General features: G+C 40.7%; 1 protein-coding gene and 1 long non-coding RNA gene across 2 annotated transcripts in view; both read left to right on the forward strand.

The window, feature by feature from the left end:
• The window catches only part of LOC311058460 (junction plakoglobin-like), a 33,256-nt gene extending 32,581 nt beyond the window's left edge, over nt 1-675 (forward strand). Inside the window, exon 16 of the mRNA XM_084075919.1 lies at nt 238-675. The gene's annotated coding sequence lies outside the window, so the exon portion shown is untranslated. The remainder of the gene's footprint in view (nt 1-237) is intronic.
• A 4,023-nt stretch (nt 676-4,698) lies between these two features.
• LOC311037929 lies at nt 4,699-25,133 on the forward strand. The gene is made up of 3 exons (XR_014600002.1): nt 4,699-4,847; nt 9,900-10,066; nt 24,964-25,133. It is a non-coding gene; the product is annotated as an uncharacterized lncRNA (long non-coding RNA).
• The last annotated feature ends 504 nt before the right edge of the window (nt 25,134-25,637 follow it).

A 25,637-nucleotide genomic window follows, 5' to 3' on the forward strand; every position in this document is an offset into this window, starting at 1 on the left:
AATAAATGGGGTTTAAATGTTCCTCATTTTGCTGGGGACTCCCTGCAACCCCCTCAAGGACCCCTGGGGGAACCCAGATCCCCACTTTGAAAACCAGTAGGACAGCTGGCTGACCGCTAATTGAAAATCTCACTTGTGGGTGTATTTCAGCCGTTGAGCTGAATTGTCAATGTGCTCATAAATGTGTATGATAAATCAGTGTGTTTTCTGATGCTAACATGATCGTTTTCCTTCTAGACACAGAAGACAAAGTATAACAGAGGAAGAAGATGAGGAAAGACCTGAGATGGGGGGAGAAGGAACGATAAGCAGTGAACACATCCATTCATCCACCTCTCTCTATCTCTCCCCTCAGCTTCAATGTAATATATGCAATTATTGCTGACTGTGGGACTCAATTATCTTAACAGGGCTTTTACTTTGTTTTATAGTATAATAATGCTGGCGATACTGACGATGATGATAATGCATGTAGGTTGAGGACCTTCAACAAGTGTGTGTGTGTGTGTGTGTGTGTGTGTGTGTGTGTGTGTGTGTGTGTGTGTGTGTGTGTGTGTATGCGTTGCGTGCGTGCGTGTGTGTAAGCTTTTGGGTGGGTAATCTATGCCAAAGAGATTTTATTTTGTGACAATAATCATGTAGCTTTCTTTTTCTTTTCCTTTTCTTTTTCTTTTTTTTTTTACAAATAAAACATTAAACCGAATATTAGTTGAAAACACTGCCAGAGGTGGATAAACGTGTACAGCACCACCTCGCACCGCTCAATCATTCTTCCTTATAGCGCCTTTGCAAAGGACACTGCTGTCTAATTACCAAACCTTTTAACACTATATATACAGTATATCATCAGACCACCTCTCCCACTGTGACTTCCTCCCCAGAGTTCAGAGGAGTTAGTTTGTGAACTAAAATACTGACTCAGTTTTCCATTTACACTTATTTAGTAGAAGAGAACACGCATGAAGTGATGGGAAGGTCTTTGAAAGACCTCTGGAAGAACTATATTGTGGCCTTTTTATAGTATAAGGTTGCCCCCACTCTTAATTGGTAATGTGTCAGTTAATTGATTTTAAATATTAATTTATCAACTAATTGGTGATTGGGATCATAGTTAAGAGTTTTAGTTAATCCGTTTATACGAATTGTTTCTCATCGTTGTGTATATTGCATAGACATCCGTGCACAATTGTTCACATACCTGGAATCATGACAACATTCACAAATATATACATGTGGTCTTTTATACACGGTTCACCTGAGGTGTAGTTTTTGCATAACTGTATTCATTTGCAGGAGGATATTGATGTGAGGGAAGTCATTTCAGACATCTTCCAAGTTGAACTGACAGTTGGATTAGCCGACGACGTCCTGAGACAATTATCTGACTAAAAAGCATGTGTTGGTACAGCCCAGGAACTAGATCAAACTACTGACAGGGAATTTGTCTTTCTACTTAAGAGTTTTTACCTAAAATTTGTTTAAGAAAATAAAGAATATATTAAACAAATTGTGCTGTCAGTTTTCATTGAGTGAAAGAATGTGAATATTATGGTCACAATTCTTAGAGGATGAGTAGAGTAGAATACGTTGCATCTGCATAAAAAGGCGATCATGTCCTTTGAACACTTAAATAATGTACACACTGTACATCAAAGTATACACCTTATTTGGTCAATAACTAAACCACCTGCTAGTGGCTTGCATAGCAACTGCATTAGTTTTTATTCAATATCATTCTTATGATTATTTTCATATTAGAAAATATATTCAATAGCTTCAAAGTTGCAATGGCCATATCCCATTTAAAATGGACATATCATGCAGACAAGATATGATACACTGTGTAATTGAGACAGATAAACCAACCTTTAGAGTTATTGCTTGATTGCAATGTTTTCCTGTATATTAGTCTATTTTGGAGAGGTCAGTTTGTGTTTCATGGTTTGTGTGTGTGTGTGTGAGAGAGAGAGAGACATGACAAATTAGTATGTGTTTGAACATTTTCTCTCTGGTGAGTGTAACGCATGCAGAAAATAAAAGGTTGGTAGTTACAGCCATTAGAATGTCATTTTACATGTAGTGTATATAATGTAGTTAAGTACAGTAGCTATGATAGCACTATACAACACTGTGACTGACCCATTCACCATTCAAAATAACTTGTAAATAATTAGTTGTTTTTAGTTGCATACTGTACGTGACCAGTCAGTCACCATAAAACTTTGTTAAAGATCGGGTTCGTAACTTGTTTTTTACGGCTTCGCTCTGTATTACTGATTAGCGTGAAATGTCTTGTGCACGCTGCCAGTAGGCCAAGGAAGTAATTCCTTGTATTTGTTTTTAAAAGGTAGGGTAACTAATGTATTTTGGTCAAAACAAAAAAAAATGTTAAAAGGTTAAAGCACAATATTATTCTATTCGATTTGTCCCTCCAGCTCTTTAATAAATAGAAAATACATTTTCAGGTGGGTTGAACATTTTCAACCAATCAGGAGAGAGTACCCATTGATCAGCTTCAGTTTGATATTGTTCCAGTTCCAATTTTGTCTGCCTATTTCTTTGTGTCATTTCTTCCAATTTCACTTGTTTAATCTGTATCCTGTATGAGTTCTCTCTCCTGATTTAATATGGTATCCCATTCCCGACCTAAAAAATGTATTTACATTTTCTGTTTATTAAAGAGCTGGAGAGACAGGGAGACCCCTGTTACTGAACAAACACTCTATAGCAATGATTACTATCAGAATATATAAATATTAGATAAGTATAGTATAAGTTATTTTACACTTATTTTAACAAAGGAATATCACTTATTCTACCTTTAACTAAAATGTTATAAGTCAATGGCAGCTGGATCGTGCTGAAATCTTGCCCAAAGGAGATGACTGACACCTTAGACTGGCCACATGTAGTCTGATATCCACATGGAAATCACACTTTTTTTTATAAAAAGAAATCAGTCAATCAATGGTCATGCTTAATTGGTGGTGATGAAGAGGCTCCGTGAGAGAAATCCAACACCATTACACCATATATCGATCTATAAAGACGTGGAATAAATCTCATTGGCCTTCTTGTATCTCAAGAATGTGCGACCGATCTAAAGAAAACTTTGTGTATAGACTGGCCTCCATGTACTAATGGATATTGCACTAAGCGTAGTACTACTCTGACAATGGGTACAGCGGGCATGCATTCCGAACCCTGCCGCGTGCGTGTGTGTGTGTGCGTGCGTGCGTGCGTGCGTGCGTGCGTGTGTGTGTGTGTGTGCGTGCATGCGTGCGTGTCTACATTCTCAGTCAGGGTCTGGTGTTCGGCAAAGTCACTAACATTCTGGGTGTTAAAATAGCTCAGAGTCCAACAGTCACGTCACTAACAGTGTGTGTGGGACAGTCTAGATATAGGCTGGCACTGACAGTGAAGTGAACTCCAAACCAACTTTAGACTAGCTTGAAATGGCACGTGGGTGGGTGGGGATGGAATCATGTGTGTGAGTGTGGGTTTCATTATGGTGTTAAATTGTACATTTTATGCCATTAAACGGGGTGAAAGTTAGCTCCGACGGAACCTCTCCCTCCGCTGTATAGCTCCGAGATGAGTCATGCCGTCTGTTTTCGAAATGGTCGCACATTTTCCACTTTACATGTTTCTTACCCCTTTCTGCACATCGTATCCAAAAAGCAAAGCATTTCCGCCATTCTCTCAGATGTTTTAAGTTTTAACGGACCATAAAAGCTATCCAACGGGTTGAAGAAAGTATTTAATTTGCCTCGGTTTTCATCCGGTTCCATAATATTTTGCATTAGAAGATGCAATTCAACATTTGACCAGTAGGAGAATCAGTAATGTTATCTCTATGGGCGCAACTCTTGCGCAATGTCTTAAAACCATGTAACCGGATGAAAACCGAGGCAAATTAAATATTTTCTTCAACCCGTTGGATAGCTTTTATGGTCCGTTAAAACTTAAAACATCTGAGAGAGTGGCGGAAATGCTTTGCTTTTTGGATACGATGTGCAGAAAGGGGTAAGAAACATGTAAAGTGGAAAATGTGCGACCATTTCGAAAACAGACGGCATGAGACTAACGAGGGACCTCATCTCGGAGCTATACAGCTATACAGCGGAGGGAGAGGTTCCGTAGGGGCTAGGGTGAAAGTGTGTGTGTGCGCGCGTGTGTGTGTGTAGCTCTATTTCAGTATCATCACACAGGATCAGGCACCACTACAGGCGCCTACACTCTGAACGTGGGTGATATGATAGGACTGGTGTAGGACAACCCAAAATATCCAGGGTATGATTTCTCTGTCTTAAAAATAGTACTCATGTGACTTTGGCGTAAACGTGTCTGTGTCTGATAGATATGATACGGCTGGCTGTGTACAGTTATTGGGTCAGTTTGGCTATCTTTATTAATAGTAGCCCTAGAATGTCTGTGATCATATTAATAGGTTACTATATTAATAGGTGACATTGGGAAACTGAATGGAGTGGGAGGGAGCCATTATTTTTTAAATGCAGTCGAAGGACCAGAATTATAAAAGTCACCCTCAAATATTCAGATTTCTTTTCGACTATAGATAGGTGTCCTTCTTTGTAAACTATTATAGAGGGAGAACGGAAAATATACAGCATGGTCAGTGACTGTAAAATGTAAGTTGATTGAATACTTTGCGTGTGGAACAAGACGTACAACTACATTTCCCATGATACTTCAGTAGATGACTAAATGGAAGACAACAGAACAGCCTCATCGCTTTGACAGCTGAGTAGGAGTTAGTTTGCTGCTGGGAGGAAAAGTTGTGAGCGGACAACGACCTTGATCAACGCCGAGTACATGAATATAATGTAAGTTTATCTTGTGCTTACTTCTTAATTCACGTTGTCCTCCCCATAGACAGCTTCCTCTATACCTTTCTTTACCACTTTGCCGCCGCTGATACGCTACAGCAGTGAAGGGAAATGTCCATAGATAGCAGGGTGGGAACTGGGAACTCTTTGGTGGTAGCTGGTAGGAAGTGGAGCCTTGCCCATGTCTTGAGTTAAGTTAAGAGACATTGTTTTATTGTCTTACTTTTAGACTGAAGTTGATCCACTTGATGTCCTATTTCATTTTTTTTTGGAAGGCGTCGCACGCCACAATGCTTTTTAACTGATATTATTTGGCTATTGTTTTGTTTGTTTGCGCTTTATTTGACCATTATCCTGTTGGTTGTGGAGGGTTCATGCCATTTACGCATCTATATTGTCGCTCTGGATTAGAGCATCTGCCAAATGTCAAGAGTGTGTGTGTGTGTGTGTGTGTGTGTGTGTGTGTGTGTCTGTGTCTGTATCATAGATTTATCACAATCACTAGTATCAGTCAGCTAGTAATACTATACTGACCATCACTTATGTCTATCTCCTGAAAGCATTAGGCTTACTTTACCAGTTTTAGCACAATGAATGCAAATGACAAAAAGACAAAGCAAAAAGCAATAGGGGACAAAAATCCATTCTATTTGATAATTCTTCCCCAGTCAATACTGTTTAATGTGTCCTATGAGGATAGGAGACTGATGCTTAAACTAGTGGTCTTGCTAGTAGTGCTAGAAATACATTTAAAAAAGTAAAAAGGAGAACGAGGAGTCCAGGCTTAAAGAAATAATTATTTACTGTGAAAACATAAGGAAAGCTGAGAGGGAGACATTGTGAGGGGGAAACAGAAATCTATGTTGAGCCTTTTACACAAGTTTATTTTATTTACACATTGCAAAACCATAGAATCAAAATGATAGATAATTATCCAGTCATCCAATATCAAACGCATAAAAGATGGGAGGTGGTGGAATGCAGAAGCAGCAAACTAAGGAGCCTCTACCTAGGAGATGGAGTTTAGGCTGAGCTTCTTCTGCGAACAGTACTCTATTATAGTATTTTATGCTTAGCCGTCTGTATTTCCACATTAAAGAAACTTCAATCCTAGCTGTATGTGACACAGTAAGTGCATGCTGTCTGTACCACACACAGCCGAGCTTGTTCTTACATTAAAAGAGCATTGAGATATATTAATGATATTAATGCGATAGGGAAACCACAGCTCAAGCATTGTGGAAGCACTTGCACACCCTCCAACTAAAACCCAAATAGGAAGTCTGACTAACAAATAACGAGATAGGAAACTGTCTGCCCTTAAGGCAAAACAGCTGAAGACAAGCTTCAGTAAATTAACCCGTTGCCTAGGCGTACATTATTTGTTTGTTTTGTAATTTTTTCTACTGAATCTAACTATCGATTTATTCTATTGAAGTAGAATGCAGAAGCAGGGTACAGTAGAATAGACTCGCTTGGAGAGAAGCGGTTAGGCCAAGCAGCTGAAAGAATGCAATGTTTTGTTAGCCACTTTCATGTGTGAGCATGAGGTAATGTATATTCTAGATAGAATGTCTGCTGTGTAATATGACGACATCAAAGCCAGATCATATTGTGAGCCATGAGTGAAAAGGCACTCGGTCTAAAAGAAAAAAGAAAACAAATCATCAGGGTTGATGAGAAACTTAGATGCCATTTATGGTATAATCACAGCATAGCATAGCCATCATTATGAGACTTTATTAGAAAAAATCTGACAGCACAAAGGTTGTAAAATGTTGGCTTTGGGAGGGGGCATTTTACTTAAAGGGGAAATCCACCCATTTTCAATATTTAACTATGTCATTAATATAGCATAAAGGAGTTGTGTGGAAATAAGAAAAAAGTTCCCCCCTTTTCTTTTTGCCTTGAACTGGAGGATTGATTGTGAGTTTAACATTGCAAATTACAACGTGATGACTCATCATGTTGTAATTTGCAATGTTAAACCCACAATCAATCCTCCAGTTCAAGGCAACACAGAAAGGGGGGAACTTTTTTCTTATTTCCACACAACTCCTTTATGCTATATTAATGACATAGTTAAATATTGAAAATGGGTGGATTTCCCCTTTAACAATATATCCATAGACATTTAACATGTAATTTATAACCAAGTCTCTCGCTGGCCTGATCTCATCATGTCTCTTCTACACAGCACTCTGATTTAAATTAACACTCTGGATTTGAATGTCAAGTAGTCTCGATTTGCAAATTGACCTTTTGTACTGCTTACTATCACTTGCTTATAATGTTGGTGATCAAGGAAATGAAGCTTATTTTACGATGTCACTTGTAATTCACTCTGGGTGAGAGATTCAGCTAACAAGGAGCTTGAATGAGAGTCAATTACCACACACACAATATTTGTCTTTGTTTTGTGGCTTGATGTTGTCAGTGTGTCCTCATTTTCTGTCTGAATTTACCAGTACAGTGGATCATTGTCTCCAACATTTAGCTAAGCCAGTTTTAATGAGCATATTGGCCTGTAAACAGAAGGCTGTTCTGTGCCTTGCAATTCTAAGCCAGCTACAGTGTTGTGGCATAAAGGTTAATGTACTGTAAGACCAGCAACTGTTGATAAAACAGAAATATCTGGATTTTCAGGCCAGTGTGCCAGCATGTGGTCGAATCTGGTCTCTCAGGTTTCCACAACCACAAGGTCATGGCTTTGCTCCCCACTACAGCTAATATGGTCATCAACAGCCTATAGTTTGAGATGCTGAATAAGAGCATCAGCTAAATCAGTGTTTCTCAAATGGAGGTACACATCGGCTGGTCTGGGGGATCAAGCGAAGCGTGCAACGTTACATAACTGTTGCTCTAACCCGGTTAGAGCAGCCATCCAAAGTGCTGCATGGTGGCAGAGTCATGTCTATGCCACACTGCAGCCCTATGTAATAATAAACATGCCTACACACATACTGTACAACATTGTACAACTTAGGAAATACATAATATTATATTTACTGTTCTCAGAAACATGCAGACAGCAATAAAGAGGTTAAAAACCCAGTGAATGGTGTATTATGGTTGGTCCTGACTTGGATCAGATCCTACCCGAGCCTTCACCTCTCTGCCTATTAGACCATCTCCCTCCCTGCTTTCCTGAAGCCTGCCAGGTGCCCTTTGCTTTGATATGACAAAGTCAATAATCTGTTAATAGAACACATGAATATGCCTTTGGCCTCACTTAAGGCAGTAATTAATCAGTGCCTGATCAACAGTCAAATTAGCCGTTGAGTTAATCAATGACTCACTGTGTTGGAACCAATTATCCCTGCCAACCTAAACCTGCCAATGTGTAGATCTGCTATTTTCTCTACTTCTTAAAAGTTTATTTTCTTCCTAATTTGTTATTTCTTAGATTTGTATTTATTTATTTATTACATTCTTGCTATGCATCCAATGTCTATAAGCATAATGCATTATTATCTGCTTATAACACTGTATAATTATAGTATAATTATAATAATTATAGTACATTATAAAGGATTCTATAATGACCTAGAAGGTATTATTATTTCATAATTGCTGGACACTTTTTTTGCAAGGATCATAGTGCATTATAATTATCATAGTTGTAATACATTATAATAATCTATTTTATAATGTATTGTAATCACTGTTATAATGCATTATAGTGTGATTATAAGTCACTTTAAGTGGATAAAGTAATTACATTACACAAAGTCATGATTATTGTTATAAAGTATTATGAGCATTAATGAGTTCTTATAACTATAATTATACAGTGTTATAAGCGGATTACAATGCATTAATTTATAAGTATACTTATAATGCATTATAGACATGGGATACATAGCAAGTGTTACCAATGTTTGAATTAGGTTTTAATTTATGAAAAACATTTTTTTGGAATTAAAAATAAAATCTTTTGAAATGATGATAATTAAAAACTAAATGTAGGAAACGAAAAATAAAGGGATATTTACTCGCAACCCATAAAAATGGGTCCGGGACCCACTGTTTGGGTAAAAGTGAGCTAGAGGAATCAGTAGAGGCCATTCTCTGGGGTTCATGAAGGTTTAAAATTCCATGGCAATCCAACCAGTAGTTTTTGAGATACCGTTGCCGTTGGGTGGCAACCTTGTACGTCCAAAACCGTTCCTTTTTTATGAATGTTTTAAAAACATTTTAAAATATTGAAAATAGCCGATCTGCAAACTCATTATGCATTGCATCGTGAGCTTGTAGACCTGCTATTTTCACTACTTTTGTGTGACACTCTTGTATGGTGAAGTAGGGCATTCATTTCGAAAAAACGTTGATATGGAGATACAAGGTCTCTAACCGACAGCAACAATATATATACCTATACCTATACTAAAAATAGGTACTCCTGTCCACCGATACAGTGTAGCGTGTAGATCTGATTTTACTAACAGCAGAAAGACCAGTGCTTTATAGAATTTGACTAATGCAAATGACTTGGATTCAGTACCAGATAGAAGTCTATAGGACTGACTCTGGCTAGTTTGGCTTCTAGTCTGGCTTCTCACGGCATGCTTGCCGAACTATTTCTGCACTTGATAACAACTTGAGACAACTTGTGAGACAACTGAGTTTCAAGATATGGTCTTGATTCTGCAAATAATGCAGTACTGATGCAGGATAAAGACATGAACTGGGACTTCTACGATAGCTGCTACTGTACTTTTTGCAGACCGTGGAGAGCCCACAATGCTCTACAGCATTTACTTGATGCTAATAACTGGGATGCAGTTATAGTACACTGTAGTATTATGGGTATATTAACATTTTATCTTACAGAGATAAACTCTCTCTCTTTTTAAAACATTCAAACACGCACGCACGCACACACGCACACGCGCGCTTCCTCTCTTTCTCTCATGCACACACACCATAATAAACACGCCCTCTCCCTCCTCTTCTGTGTATTTCCCTCCCCCCACCTCTCCTCTTCCCCCCCCTCTTCAACCCCACCTCCTCTCTCTCTCTCTCTCTGCCTCTCTCTCTCTCTCTCAGGCAGGACACATTCTCCTGTCGGGACAGTAGCTGAGAGAGACAGCTACAGGCAGCAGCAGCAGCAGCGAGGGCCATTTCATCTGACATGCACTTTTACTGAAGGACACACAGGCCAATATGTGTACACTGCCCTCGCCCTCTACAAGGGTAGCTACTGGAGCCACACAGTAAGTCCCTGTCATATACTAACATACTGTATATACTGTACACAATACTAATTAGCCATTATGTACAGTATGTTGTTGTTGTGTTGAGAGCGTCAGACCTGGCCAATGTTGTTAGCATCTGATATAGTAATATACTGCTGGACACAATTCAATTCAATTCAATCTTTATTAGCGGACTCAGGTCCAAATACAGGTACAAGGAATAAACATAAAAGACACAGAAGACAAACAAGAGTTTCCTGTGCAAGGTTAAATAATATAACAATACAGCGAGTCTCTGTAATATATATCATAAGACAGAGAGACATGCTGTATTGTTACAGTATTTCTATCATAGCAACTTGATTAATCAATACTGCGTGTTTCAGCACTGTAAACCATCCTACTAACATTGCAAGTACAACATCCCCTGCAAAGGTAAACGCTGTAGCAAAAACACTGAGACTCTAACATTTCACATTGCTATCATAGGCTAACTTAAATACAGTGCATAATAAACCTATATCAATATGGTGTTGGAGCCATGATATTACTAATATTATTATAGCTCACTGACTGCCAGCTTTGGAAAATGTTGTTAGTATTTATAGGCACAAATAATAACTACAGTGTTATAGCAATAAGTCATGGTAGTATGGTAATACTACCATGTTCTGAAATGGCTCAAATACTATTATGCAGCCTGGATTGTGTATGATGGTTAATATTTGGTTAGATTATAAAAGTTGTTTTTAGACAGCACGGTGTGTCATTGATGCTACTTCTACGTTTGTTACAGTGTAGCTGTGTCTGTTTATGTTGATTATCTAGTAGCCAGGACAGAGGCCCTAGTGTTCCCCCTAATGCTTCTCATGTCAACATGGCGGAGTCCTAAACAAAGTCTCATTCTATTGGTGTGAGTCTATGTAGATGAGTGGAGTGTATGTGGAGATGGAGATTAAAATGACCGACTTGTGAGCATATTCTGTGGAGGGCTGTTGAAACCCTTTTAGCCTAATGGAGCAGGTGAGTGAGTCAAGTTTATTGAGTCATTGTTCATAGGCTTTACCTTTCTGTGTGTGTGTTTCAACCTGTCCTTTTGAATAGACCTCCACAAGCAACGCCTGACTGTGTGACGTTCTGCTTGTGTGTTTTGCCTTCACCTTGAAAGACTTAGTGGGAGATAATGCAGGGTTTTAGTGTGTCAATGTACTCAGCATGAGTTTTCAGATTATTTAGTTGTTGTTATTTTGGTGCCAAGCTTTGTTGGCGAGTCTGTCTATACTTTATTTCTTGTCATCAGAAGCAGTTTAGCTACAAAACCAATTACTTTTCTTCTTTTCAGTCAGCCATTAGTCTGAAATGTTTTCAGGCTTATAACTAATTAACAAACTGAAGTTGCTTTGTCTGGTGTCTGGATGAGTGGTTTGGCACTCCTTGCTGAACGTGAAGCACCGTGTTACAAGTGTGCCTGCATTTGGTTGATTATTGACTCGTGACAGGCTTATCAGCTGAGGAGAATATTCCGTCACGGTCTTTGTTAACAGGTGTGGGTGAACCCAAGTGCAGACGCAGACCAGGAGTTAGGGTTAACGTTATAAAGGTATTTATTAACGGGTGGGGTGGAGGCTACCGGAAGCTCAGCTGTATGGGAACCAGCAGCTGTCAGTGGAGACTGAGGCAGGAGCAAGCAGAGTTGGGGCAGGCTAGGGACAGCAAACCTGGGCAGATGAGATGGGGGACTGGAGACAGGAACCAGAGTCAAAGTAGACGGCATGAGCAAAAGGCTACGATCTGGCAGCGTGGAAGGTGGCAAGCTGTGTATTTTCAGAGGTTTTGATTATGGAACGGTTGCAATTGGCGGGGCTTTCTCTGACTCAAGTACGCCTATCTCCACTCAGACAAACAGGCAGGTGTGCTCTATGAGTGGACCGGACATTAAGTGGCTAACTAGCATGGTAACATTAGCTGGCATAACGTTTGAATGTATTTAAATAAATAATGTTTTGCATAACCTTTTACATCACTTGAATACAAGGCAGGTGTGCTGACAGCGAGGAGGTGCATCCAAGCGAGCCGCTAGACCAGCAAATGCCTGCATTGAGCAGCTAATGGCCAATTGCTTCGAATAGTGTGCTGTCCGAGTTGTAAACCATGTTGGAATAGGTGATAATGTACTTTGAAATTGCACATAGTACTTTCATTGATATGAAACATAATTTTGGTTCTGAAACCTCGTTGACATTCAACATAGCTACATAGTTTAGCTTAAGCGAGCTGACGAGAATGTGCATCTTCACACAATACTGTGTGTGACCCTGGACGTAAGGGGCAGTCCCTTGGCGACACCTGTTTTTTATGGAGTCCCTAGGGAGACACAGGATGGGAAATAGAGTGTAGCCACTGGCCAGGGATGTCACAGGAGCAGATGTGAAACTCTTCAGTTTCCTGCTCCAGGCAGCACTGGAAGATAGACACACTATACTCTAACTCACATATTTCATTTGTACCTCTTATCCCTAGCTTGGCTCCAGCCCCTGAATCGCTAGTCTCGCATTCAGGGTCTGGTGACCCTGTAGAAAGGCGGGGTTTTCTCGGTTGAAAATATAAGCATCCCAATCCAGATCTGGATAATCCTGTATGAACCAATCGCCAAAGAGTCCACTTTGGCCATCTCAGAAAACTGCTGCACTGAGAGAGCTTTCAGACTGAATAATGGAGTGAAACGAAATGATAATTCAGTGTCAGGCTATTTTATAGATTATAAATCTACAGAAGATCTATGGTTCTCATGTGTTCATGTTCGGCCGATATGGAGTACCTTTCGCTGTTCTCTTTTAACACCGGAGGGAGTTAAACTCAGTCACATGGCGTTACTACACGATGGATGCAATGGACTATAAAGAAACACCCTGACCCATAGATAAAATGAATTTAGATGTACATACCTTCTAGATGTATAGATTTACATTCCTTAGTAACGGCCAGATTAAGACTTTGTAGTGCCCATGGCTATGGCCAGGTTTAGTTACCCTTCCTGAGGGTAACAATTGTTTTTTCTGAACCACTGTCATTGTGTATCAGGCCTATTTCAGATGCAGAATCAGAATGATCTTTATAGTCACATGATCACATCACAGGTTTGCAGGTGTAAATAAGCGGGTGAAATTCTTCTTTTCGAGTATGCTACCTTGTTGCTAACCACATGTTCACATAAAAAAACGTATGTATGGTAAGTCCGCATGCGAAAGTATAATGTATTAATGTAATACAAGTGTAATAGGAAGACTAGACCAACATAAGTGAAAGAAATTCAGTGTGACAGGCCAGCCTGGTGGCAGGTGGTGCTCAGGCCTTTTTCAACAGTCTGATGGTAGCTGCTGGGTAGATAGACGCTCTTCAGAAGTTGGGTGTTCACGCACTTGATACTGCAGTAGAGCCTGTAAGTACACACACGCACGCACGCACGCACGCACGCACGCACGCACGCAAGTGCGCGCACACACACACACACACACACACACACACACACACACACACACACACATACACACACACACACACACACACACACACACACACACACACACACACACACACACACACACACACACACACACACACACACACACACAGAGAGAGTCCCGTGAGCCTGTGCATTAATCCGGGCCTGACCTTAGTGCACATTATATAAATCTGATACTAAATTTCTTTCACCCCCCCCCCTTTTCAAGATTAGTTTCCGGGCTTTTTGCCTTTTAGCACAGTGAAGAGTGACAGGAAACAAGGGAGAGACGCAGAAAATCTGCCGCCGCGGCCGGGCCTGGGAATTTATCATTTTCTTTGCTGCTAACGCTGACAATCTATTGATGTATCTTAACGCAAGTTCTATATATTTGGTAAATTACCCCCCTGGGCCCTATTCTAATCTAAACATTCGCTATTGCAAATGCCCCACTGCTGCTAAGGTTATTTACGTAATGTAGGTTTTCTCATGCCAATAATGCTCCATTGAATAGAGAGAGAGATGAACACGACAGGGATACAGTGTGTGAGAGTTTGGTATTTAGGTATCTGTAGCCTCTTTTTATTCCCTGGGATGGGTGTCCAGATATAGCTGTTCCAGTTGTCTGGGTGACTGTAGTGAGCTGTAAAAATAACCTGCAGGTCTTTTCTACATAAAGGTCCTCTGGACACCTCCCCTGTTCTTTTCCCAAGCTCATTTAGTTTATTCTTTTTCATCTTGTCTTCTCTGGCCTTCCATCCATCTAGTAAAAAGTGGTTCTCGTACAGCTTTACTGCTGTGTTTCTCCTGTCAACACATGTTTGACTAGACTGTCCTGTCATTATGCCTCACCTAAATCCTTTGTATTTGGCTCATCTCAACACTACGTCTCTCTGTCTCCCTCTTTCTCTTTTTCCACTCAGCTGGGCCCTTTCGTTTTGTTTCGTTTTTTTCACATCTCTTTCATGTAGCTAACCTCAGTTTGTGCTCTTATTATTTGTATTGTCCAGTGCATTATATCCTGCCTTTTGTCATGCTGATAAGGCTGCTAGGATAAGGCTGTGACTGTGAGGAACTGCTGATGGGATTTTGTGAAAATGGAGCTGTTGGTCTGATCTCTTTGGATGGGGGCTTTCAGTTTGTATACATTGTTGTCACCCTGTGTCCATTTGAGCAAGATACTGGACACCTTCCTGCTCATATTTTCCTCTGCCGGTCTCCTTTATCAATGAGGTCAGAGGACTTAAAATACCCTGTCTTTATGGGCAAACTGGGCAATTGGTTTTGTTAATGGTTAACTGTACATGCTCTGCACACAAGAGGCTGATAGCTATTAATACAGCTGCACCTTATGGATTCAAATATTATCACATGGATTTTGTTATCTAATATCTACATGATTTGATTACATCTTTTGTGTTCTGTATCAACATGTTTTCTATTTTTTTAATTACAGTGTTTTTTTTTAAATTGAGAGGCAATATAAGCATTACAAAGTCAAGATGTCATAGTATGATGCAATAATAAACTTACACTGATGTGGCCATAAAAAGACAACATTCACAGTATTCACACTCCAGCCATCATACTCTTACTTCATGCTCGGAGGTTATTCCAACCATGAAGTAAGAATAAAACGTACAGATGTCCTTCCCAACCCTAAAGTCAAAGTGTGCGGGAAGGGTTTTAGGACTTCCTCATTTCCTGCAGGTAGGGGGATACCATGGTTGCTTGTACTAACTAGATCATCGCCAGTGCTTTGAATGGAATGTAAGTAGTAGTAACAGGGAGCCAGTGGAGGGAGTGCAGAAGATGGTAGCTATGTGAACATTTGGGATGTTGAAGACCAGGGGTTGTGCTGGATCAAGATTATTATTATTATTTTTTAAATATTTTTTTTTGTGGCTTTTGTATGCCTTTATTAGAGAGGGATAGGGAAAGTAGGCTGACAGGAAATGGGGAGAAAGATGGGGGGGTGACACGCAGCAAAGGTCGTCAGGAACGGGAGTCGAACCCGCGACACGCTGTCAGGCCGGCATTGCAGCCTAGGGTGCCTGGACCGCCAGGCTGCGGCCCAGGCCGTGCTGGATCAAGATTTGAGAGAGCATGCAGGTAGACCAGCAAGGAGGCATTTGCAGTAGTCGAACCTGGAGATGACTGTGTGGCTTGGATAAGGAGCTCGGAAGACTCCTTGGTTCGCGCTTTTTTTCCCTCTTCACCAAACCTCTTCGTCGATGTCCTGCCCAGAATATGGGTGCTCAAGTGGTTCATGTAAAAAAAAAACGTTCCTATCACATAAAGACGTGGGTGCCCCCCTGTAGTAATTCTGAGGACCCCCCATGGTCTATAAATATACGTGCGAGTAACTCTTACTTTATGGGTCATAATGATCCTCATATTATTAATTGGTTTTATATCCAGCTAGCTTTCACAATGGTTACTGTGCGTGCAAACATGGCTTTTTCTTTTCATTTAGTTGAAGGCCATGGTGATTGCCACACAATATCCTTGTGTTCAGGGACCTGACTGATAAACACAATAAACTTGATGAATAAAACATGAAATAATTAGAAGTTCAGAGGAAGACTGCACCTGAGCACCTGTTTACCCATCATTATTCTAACCACTGCAGCCCAGTTTGAAATTAATCTGAGGCTTGCCTTGTATGCTGCTGGGTAATCTTATAGTTTGTGTGTTTTTTCATACACTGTTTGGGGTACATGCAGTAAAGTATACTGCTCAAAGAAATGTAGGGAACACTTTGATCCCTTAATTATTTTGAGTTTTCATGAACTGTGTACATACTGCTAACAAAAACTGCTCAGAAGAATTAAGGGATCAAAGTGTTACATTAATTATTTTGAGCAGTGTATATCAAAGATGTTAAAATCTTTATGAATATAGTTAGTAGTACAATATTGTATCATTTAGCAACTCAAATAGCAACTACATTTGACTTGTCTTGTGACTTTATACAGTATAAACACACCAGGAGATACGGTTTTCAGACAGGTGTTTGTGTGTGTACTGTATGTGTGTTTGTCTTATCTCATTGAGTGCACCAGTCTAACCTTGCTGTCTCCCACGTAGTGACAGAGACACATGGTGAGCGTGCAGGAGAGCTTGTAGTCATTGTGTATTGTTTGTGGAGTTAACAGTTTGCCAAGATAGTGAACTGATACTGGGCAGCTTATCTGCAGAGTCTCTCTCTCTCTCTCGCTCGCTCGCTCTCTCTCTCGCTCGCTCTCTCTCTCTCTCTCTTCACAAAATAATACAATTAAACTGTTATTTGTAAAGCCTTTTTATAGCGGCAGTTTTGGTGTTCGAAGTACTGGGAAAGCGTGATGATGTTGACAAAGGGAAAGAGAGAGCGTCGAGTGAGGGAGCGTTCTAACGGTCACCGAGGTCGAGTGAGCATGTACGTACCTGTAGCCAAAACTGTTCAGTGACAAAAATGCTTCAAAGCAATGTTGAAATATGTTGCATGGGGATGGCTTGTCCAACTACGATGTAAGTAAAATTAGCTCCGTTATAGGGAGAGGGTGCGTGAGAGTCTCACTCTCTCAGAGAGAGAAAAGAGAGAGACAGGCTCAGTGCTCACAGTGCTCGCAAGTTGCAACGCACTGCAGCACACAGCTGTTTGATTTAATAAGTGAACGTTTAAAAAAAGAATCGATTTAGTTGACATTCACTTATGTCTTGAGATCTTAGGCTACAAACAAATCTTCCAACTCCATCTGTTAACCCCTGCATCCTCGTGATAATGAATGTTAAAAAAATATGAGAAAACTGTTTTCTTATCCTCTATTCTTTTGATGGATTAATGTTACAGTCTTGCGTGCTTACAGTCAGCTCTCGCGCAAGTATAAAGTACTATACCGTTAGAAAATAAACAAATAAACGGTCTCTTATCATGCAATACCAGCGCTTGTGCTGCCAAGGAGGGCATGTGAAAACGGTCTCTCCCATTGCCATTCCAGCAAGTTATGCTAATAGTTTTACTGGCATGGCACTGTAGTGAAAACACAGCTAATGGTATTATCCAGTCTGTTATCTCCTGGAGGCCTCTGGAGTGGGCTGTATTTCGTATGCCCTGGAGCAGTTGAATAAGCTTGGTTACACCCTTTAGTCAAAGCACTTGGATGAGCCTTCTTTTCTGACGTGGCCCTGATGAACAGAAAACAAGTTATCTTCACATCGGCATTGTCTCAGAGTCTCTGTGAGACCGAAATACAATGGGATATCTAGGGGCAAATCAACAGAGTGTCCCTCTGGAACTTCTAACAAGTAAAACATAAGCAAAGGAAGGCAGCCATGTTTCCTGGTCATTACAGAAAACCTTATCGTTTCATAGGGTGTAGACTTCCACCATGAAACAAAGTCTTGGTTTGAGGTAATCACTTGGTTTGAGGTAAACACTAATGGCATGTTTCCTCCATTATTGTTTTTAGCTGTTGTCCAATTTTCCCATGTATGGCTGAGGCTTCGTTTGGCGTAGTTTATTATTATTATTATTACCCTTATTATTATTATTATTTTTATTATTATTATTATTATTATTTTAGTTCAGATTAGTTTACTACTAGTAGTTTAGTCAAATGTATTGTAGTATGGTGTAGTTTCTGCAAATTATAACCATAAATTGAGAAGGGGAATATATTGCAGTCAGTTGAGGCTTGTATTATGCGTGATCTTGTCACCAGTGGTAAGTTGAGGCTTGTGTTTTGCGTGATCTTGTCACCATAGGTGAAATGAGGTCTTATAAACCCAACGAGAATCCAGTTAATTGTGCAGGTTTCAGGTGACACATAATAATATAAGTACAGTATATACACTGTAGCTATCAATTCCTAAGCATTATTGTACTTGAACACCAGGCCAGTGATCAAATGTACTGCCTGAGGAGAGCAAGGAAGCGATTTCTGCAAATAAAGCTGATGATGTCTGGGTGACGTAGAGGTCAAACACTTGCCTTCCACTGCACATACCCAATGGTGCCTCTGGCTTGGGCGGACAGACACCCCAAACAAAAGCTGGCAAGGGATCATGTTCTTGTCACTGCACTAGCGACTTCTGCTGGTTGATCGATGCGCCTGTTCAGCCTGGTGGGGATGGGAGGTAGACGGCGTGAACCTCTGTGCACATTACGCTTCCATGGACTTGTTCCTAGGTTGCTATATGCTCCTTGTCCATGTACTGTATGAGGGTGAGGATGGACTTTCACACACCTATTGTAATAACCAATACAGAAGCCTGCTCTCTTAACTGCTTTTATGCCTTTTTTGCACTGTTTTATCCATTGATACTAATATGTTGTGTTGCATTGTGTTTGTGAGCTACTGTATGCTGCCTTCTTGGCCAGGGCTCATGTGAAATTAGATGTAAATCTCTATGTGATTTTCTCTGGTTAAATAAAGGATTAATAAAAAGGAAAAAAAGAAAAAGGTGGACTTCTACAGTGGCCACTGCTTACAGCACTAATGTAGGATATGCGTGAAGTTGGACTTCTACAATGGCCGCCACTGTTCAGCACTTTATTCCTGCTTTGTCACATGAACAAGCCACTCGCAGTCCTACAGTTTCCCAGGGCAACAGTAGGTCCAGAGTTCCAGGCCTTGTCGGCCAATTATAGAAGAGACCAGCATGCCCCTCCCACTCCTCTCCGCTAGCTAGCAGATAGTGATTTATCCAGTGTGGGAGTGACTGGGTGAATACAGACCGGAACCAATTCATGTCTTTTATTCCCCCCCCCCCTGCTAAGTAGACACCATCTTTCAAATGCACCTCCCAAGTGCCCTTTTGCAATTTCTTTCTCTACTTTCTTTACTTTATCTGTTCTCTTCCGCTGTCTGACAAGCACACACACACACACACAGACAGACAGACAGACAGACAGACAGACAGACAGACAGACAGACAGACAGACAGACAGACAGACAGACAGACAGACAGACAGACTCTCACTTGTTCTAGTAGTATGCCTCTGCCTCTCGATCCTCCTTTCACTCTCTCTCTCTCCCCTGTGTGGCCCCTCGCACGTACACACACCATCTTGTAGGCAGATTGTTTGTAGAGAGTACCAACGTGTGGCATTTCAACCTCTCAGTCTGACTGAGGTCAAAGGTCAGACACAGCAACAGTTACACCTTTACCCACTTGCTTTATGCGTATAGGGATTAGTTTGCTATTACGGTTTGTTTTTAACTTTGTCATTTTGAAATTATTAGCAGAGCTAATAACGCATAAAAGTAATGTGTATAACTGATCAAACCCCACATTAAAATACAGAGGAAATAATGGTGAAAAAACAACACAAATTCTGATGTTTAGAATGATAGAATCCCAAAGGCATCTCAAAACCAATCTGGGGAACCCATCGTCAAATAAAAAGGAAAAACTTCGCCCTCTACTGTTTTTCACTTTTCCATTTGACTCTGGGCGGAGCTGTACGGAGGACCCATGCTCACGGGAAACCGTGGTTTGGTCTGCCCTCAGCCCTCCACTTCCGGTGGTGTGCCTATGTTTTCATTCCCACCAACAATATTTCTCCACGGAACACTAACACCATTTCTCCCAAAGAACATGGATCGTTTTGGTTATAAGCCCACTTGTTTCTATGATGAAAGAGCAAGTTAAAATGTTACTAACTTTCCGTGTTTTTCTCCGGCTCCGAGGACGCTATTGTTTAATGAGTTTCGGTTTGTTTCCAGTGGGAAGCGAGCCGCACACATGTAAATCCCGCCCACTACATTTGATTGGGTAAAGCGTGGCCTGCTTCCTGATCTGAAGGCACGCCCACTTGTAGCCAATGTGCATAGGTTGTCAACACGGCTCCCGACAGATCCAAGCACTGCTATAGATCTGTTCTTGAGAGATTACCTCAAAACAAACCACAGAAAGAGTTATTAAGTTATTAAGTTATTTAATTAATGCCACTAATTAAATACCAACTCTATTCTTGTTACATTATCACGTCCGTTTTAGCAAGTCTGACAATCTTTAAACTCTTCATATCATTACTTACATGTTTGTATGTCTGTACCAGTTTCCTCCAGTGCTGTTTCTGTATGTGTGTGTGCATGCGTGTGTGTTTCCATACAGCACAACCACAATACTAATCTCTCCTTGAGCTTCAGTGGATTCTGTAGCTCTGAAGCAGAACCAGAAGAATTCTCAGCTGACAGCTTGGGTCTGTTCCCTGGCTTTATGCCTGTGCACTGAAGAGAAAAAGAGAGAGAGAGATAGAGAGAGAGAGATAGAGAGTTCAAAACAGGGGGAGAGGCTAATAATGCTATCCACCAGTGTGACAGTTAAGTGTCACGGTTAAGTGGGGGACAGAGTCTCGCATGGCTGGCTGTTTGACAAACCAACAGGCCACAACACTCAGCGCCAAATTAGACTTGACGGAGGGACAATGTGTTACACTAATAACGAGATGGAAGGGCTTGTGTTTAACTGATCATGGGTGTGCTTTTATTTGTGTGTGTGCATGCATGCATTTCTGTGCGTGCATGCATTTCTGTGTATGTGTCGGAGTGTGTTTGAGTGTCTGTATATCTGTTTGTGTTGACATAACAATGCCATGTTTTATATTGGCTAAATCAAACAAACCCCTTGTGACATAAACCTGCTCAACTCTTCACCCTATGACACTTCCATGGTCATTTCCAGCAACACTTAAGCTATTATGTACATTGTATTTATAGTTTTCTTCTTTTCTTTTCTTTTTTAATTCACCCTTTTAACTAGCCAAGACATTATGAACAGATTCTTATATACAATGGCAGCCTGGCAAAAGGCAAGGCAACTTAACAGAGAGGGAAAAAGTTAAAAGTTAAATAGCAGATCATAAACATTCAATGCAACAAGACAAGAGCAGCATGCACACAGTATTATAACGGCAAAAAGCATAAGAGTAAGGGTCAACAAGAGTGTTTGACAGACCTGTCCAGTATTTTGCAAGTCATTCCAGTTGTTCCAGTCTCTGGAATGACGACAAACCGAACTTGGTATTTGTTTTGAAAACTTTCAAAAGCATATGGAAGCAGAACAACAGTTTCTTAGGCTTGATTGTCTTTATTTTAATTTCTGCCAAATGGCTGTTTGGTTGCAGCAAAGCATAAAATACAGTTCATACAATACAGACACAACTTTTTTCTTACTGCGTATTCTACTGCATATTCCAAAGAGGTTAACTGTAAATGATGCACTGCAGTCTGTTTCCTACTATAGAAAGCCCCACTGTAATGAGCTGTATGATATAGTAGCCTATGAGTCTCGTGTGCGAGCTGCCCTCTATGACAGCTCTAAGTGCAGACAGAAAGGATGTGTGGCAGGGGCAGGGTGAACCTGGCCAAGACCCAATTCACTCAGCTGATTGCATGAGATCAGGGTGGGGGATGGATGGATATGGATAACAGGGTAAAAGACCTGCTGGTGAAAGGGACATGGGTGCTATTCAGAGTTTTTCCTGCTTCAGAATGGGCCTTTGGGGGGTGACTACATATGATAGTAAGCATGATCTCTCTTCTGTCCGCATCGCGACTACACAACACACTAAAGGCAGTGAGCCTGTGTTACCTTACTTGCGAGAAATCGATGCATTTCCTGTTATTTCTAAACATTAATAAACAAAAATGTCTATTATGCTTGAGTCAACAACAGAAAAACTAAACTAAATAAAGTAGTGAGTTTAAGGGAATTCTAAGGAACAAGTGAGTTGCTACAATCCTAGTATCTGATTTGTTGATAGGCAAATAACGGGTCACCTAGCATACATATTTTATTCTCAACTCAAATTTTGGTGCTGGTGATTTTCCTTTGGGGTGGCTAAAACCTCTTTGGGGGGCACAAAAAGTCCTCTATGCTGGAAAACCCCTGCTTTTTACATGTGATCCCCTCGTTTTGTGGCGAGCAAACAACTGAAGTGTGCGTTTGTCTCTTATGTCCTATGTCTCTTATTGTACTGTTATTATTGTATCGATCTTGGTCCTGCTGTCCTTTTTAAAGTTCTATAATTTATGTAGTCAATACTTTTGTACGTTCAGGTGTCACCTTTTCATTTTGGAACAAAGTTGATATTCCCTCCCTACCCTGTTAGGCATGTATTGTATAAATACAGTCTGTGCCTTTGGCCTGGGGCTCATGTTTTATTGACTGACATAATACTGTAATTCAGCTCAGGTATCAGCTGTCTCTTTGTCACTGGTCTGCTAAGCATGAAGCCTTTGTGTTCATTTCGTCGCTACGCCTTTATTCCCACAGTAATGCTTGCCAATTTAACTACAGTATATGCAAATTTACTGGGTTGTCATCATTTATATACAATAAACTGTAAAACGACTTCATTTAACCCATTAAGACCGGCGACGCATCTGCGTCTCATTTTAAGATTTCTTTGGGCTGTGCCGCGCTATGAGCTTGTAGATCTGCTATTTTTGAAAAATCTTGAAAAAATATTTTCCATATTTCTTTCAAAAAACTGTTGAGATTTAGAAACATTTTAAGAATCGCCTCAGGTCTTAATGGGTTAAAATCAGACTTTAAAATCATGGGATTTCCCTGGTGCATAGGCATATGTTCTTTCACAGTAGTTAAGTGATTTCTGGTTTCTCCTTGCAGCCATTGTCTCTATAGCCTTACGTCATCGCACAGTGTCAATTACAGATCAATAGCAACGCATTGCCTGGCGGACTCACAGTATATAATATGAGCTTAGACAGTCTCCTGTTCACTCAAACACAGCTTGTTTTGTAAACAGTACAGTATGAATGATCTTTGTTCATTCATTTACATTCAGCTGAGCTCATCAACGAGAAATGCAGCCACAGAATCGACTCAAATCCTTACATTAAAACGAGTACAAAGAGTGAAGTCATAGTGCCCAGACCTTACTCACGTAAATCCTGGAATGGTCATGTGGGAGAGAAGAGGATGTTGAATATTTTAAAACATATTTAAAGGGGATGTAAGTGATAAAATGAGTTATTTTGTTAAAATAAGTGTTAAATAGCTCTATATTCCCATACCATAGTAGTCATTGCTATTGAGTGTTTGTTGAGTAACGGGGGTCTCACTGTCCTCTCCAGCTCTTTAATAAACAGAAAATACATTTTCAGATGGGGATACCAATCCTATCCAATCAAGAGAGATAACCATGGCTTCCTGTATCCAGGATACATGATAAACAAGTAAAATTTGAAGTGATGGCACAAAACATATACTGGTAAAATTGGAATTAGAACACTATAAAATGTAAGCTGATAAATGGTTTCTCTCTCCTGATTGGTTGGAATTTGTAACCCACCTGAAAATACATGTTCTGTTTATTAAAGAGCTGGAGAGACAGGGAAACCTGTTACTGAACAAATACTCTATTGCAATGATTACTGCCAGAATATAGAACTTTAACTTTTAACAAAACACTTTTTGTTTTAACCCAAAAATATCACCTTTAATACATAAATCGCTATGTGGACACAGCGTGAGCAGATGAAGGAAATGTGTGGAGATCTGATTGGAGGAACAGTGCTGGGATGTCAGGTAGCTTTTGAGACAAAGTTTTCACTACACACAGCATGCGCTGCCCCCTGCTGTTTGGTTTTATAGCTCTTACAGTTGTTTTGTGTATAATGTGTCCAGCATCATGCCGAGTAACCGGATCTCCTGTGTGTAGTTAGAGTCTGGTCATGGTAACTCTGATCTCTCTGACCCTCAAAACATAGTCCCCAGCCTGGGCCATGTGATGGTTACAATGAAAGAGTCTCTCTGAACATCAAACTAATAGGCTTTATACCTGGTGTCACCCAATTTTGCTCAGTCAGATCGCTGTTTATAACTTATCTCCCAAGATGATTTCACTTGTTTTAATGCAGTTCAGTTTGAATATATAACGTCCCTCCAGTTTCTTTGTGTACAGTATTCATTATAAGAAAAAAAAAACATCAACACATTTCATTACTCCGGTTAAATAAAGGAGGGTAGCATTGAAGGTGAGTGGACATGAAAAATATTCCGTAATAAATCCTTGGGTTTTGTGAGCAGCTTAGATAGGCAGGGGACTCTGTACGTCCTTTCTCTGCATAATGACTACAAGGAATAGAATAGAGTTTTAATCGCAATACATACTCCCTCCGACATCTGAACTTTTCTTTGGAAAGGGAGGTGATATAACTACAAACTTACGTCATTCCGAGCTTCGGAACGGCGGTCTCAGAACCTTTCCTTGGAACTTGTTTACCTTCAGATGTCCTGACGAACTATACAGTAGTTCGGTAGAGTGTGTATTGGCCTCCTCCACCTTGGCTTGGTACAATCAAACTGCTTTACAGATACAGTATCTGCTGTAGGGTGGAAATCAATTAATTTCTCTATCTCTCTCTCTCTTCCCGTCTCTCTTTCTCTCTATCCCCAGGTTATCTTTCCCCAGATCCTGATGCCCTGGCAGCCTGCAATTATTCCCTGAGCCACCAGGGAGCCCCCTCCCTGGGACGCCCGCCCTTCAGTCCCCTGCGTTCATCCTGAATTCTCCAGCACCAGTCAAGCTGTCCCACCCTGCTCCCCCTCCCACCTCACCCTCGTCATCCTCTCCACCTCTTCTACTTTCTGCCCCCTCCTGGCCACCACAGGCCCTCCTGGACTCCCAATTTGACTTCTCCTCCCTCCATGAGGGGCAGGGGGAGGCGTCAGGGGCCCTGGATGAGCTGGGCTCCGACTCCGTTCCTCTTCACTTGGCCTCGCCTGGGAACACCAGGCAGTCGGGGCAATGGGGCCACCATGATGTTTCAACCATCACAGGTAGGTCACACGTGAAAGCTGTGAAGCTTTGATGAGTTGGATAGAATGAGAACTACCATCACCGCGGCCAAATACATATGATTTGGGTTTTTTCTTTACATGAAAAAGTTTGAGAACCGCTGATAGAGCAACATATGTTTTTCTGAAAACTGTTAGATTCAGAAGACATTTTTAGAATCAGCCTCAGGTCTTAGGGTTAACAGCCAAGTAAAGAACACAAATTTGTATTTGGTGAGACATAGGATAGGTGTTACTATTAACATAACAGTGTAACATGAGTGGGTATTTTGT

This window comes from Gymnoscopelus microlampas (assembly GCF_963454915.1).
Source record: "Gymnoscopelus microlampas genome assembly, chromosome: 2".
NCBI classification, from domain to species: Eukaryota; Metazoa; Chordata; class Actinopteri; order Myctophiformes; family Myctophidae; genus Gymnoscopelus; species Gymnoscopelus microlampas.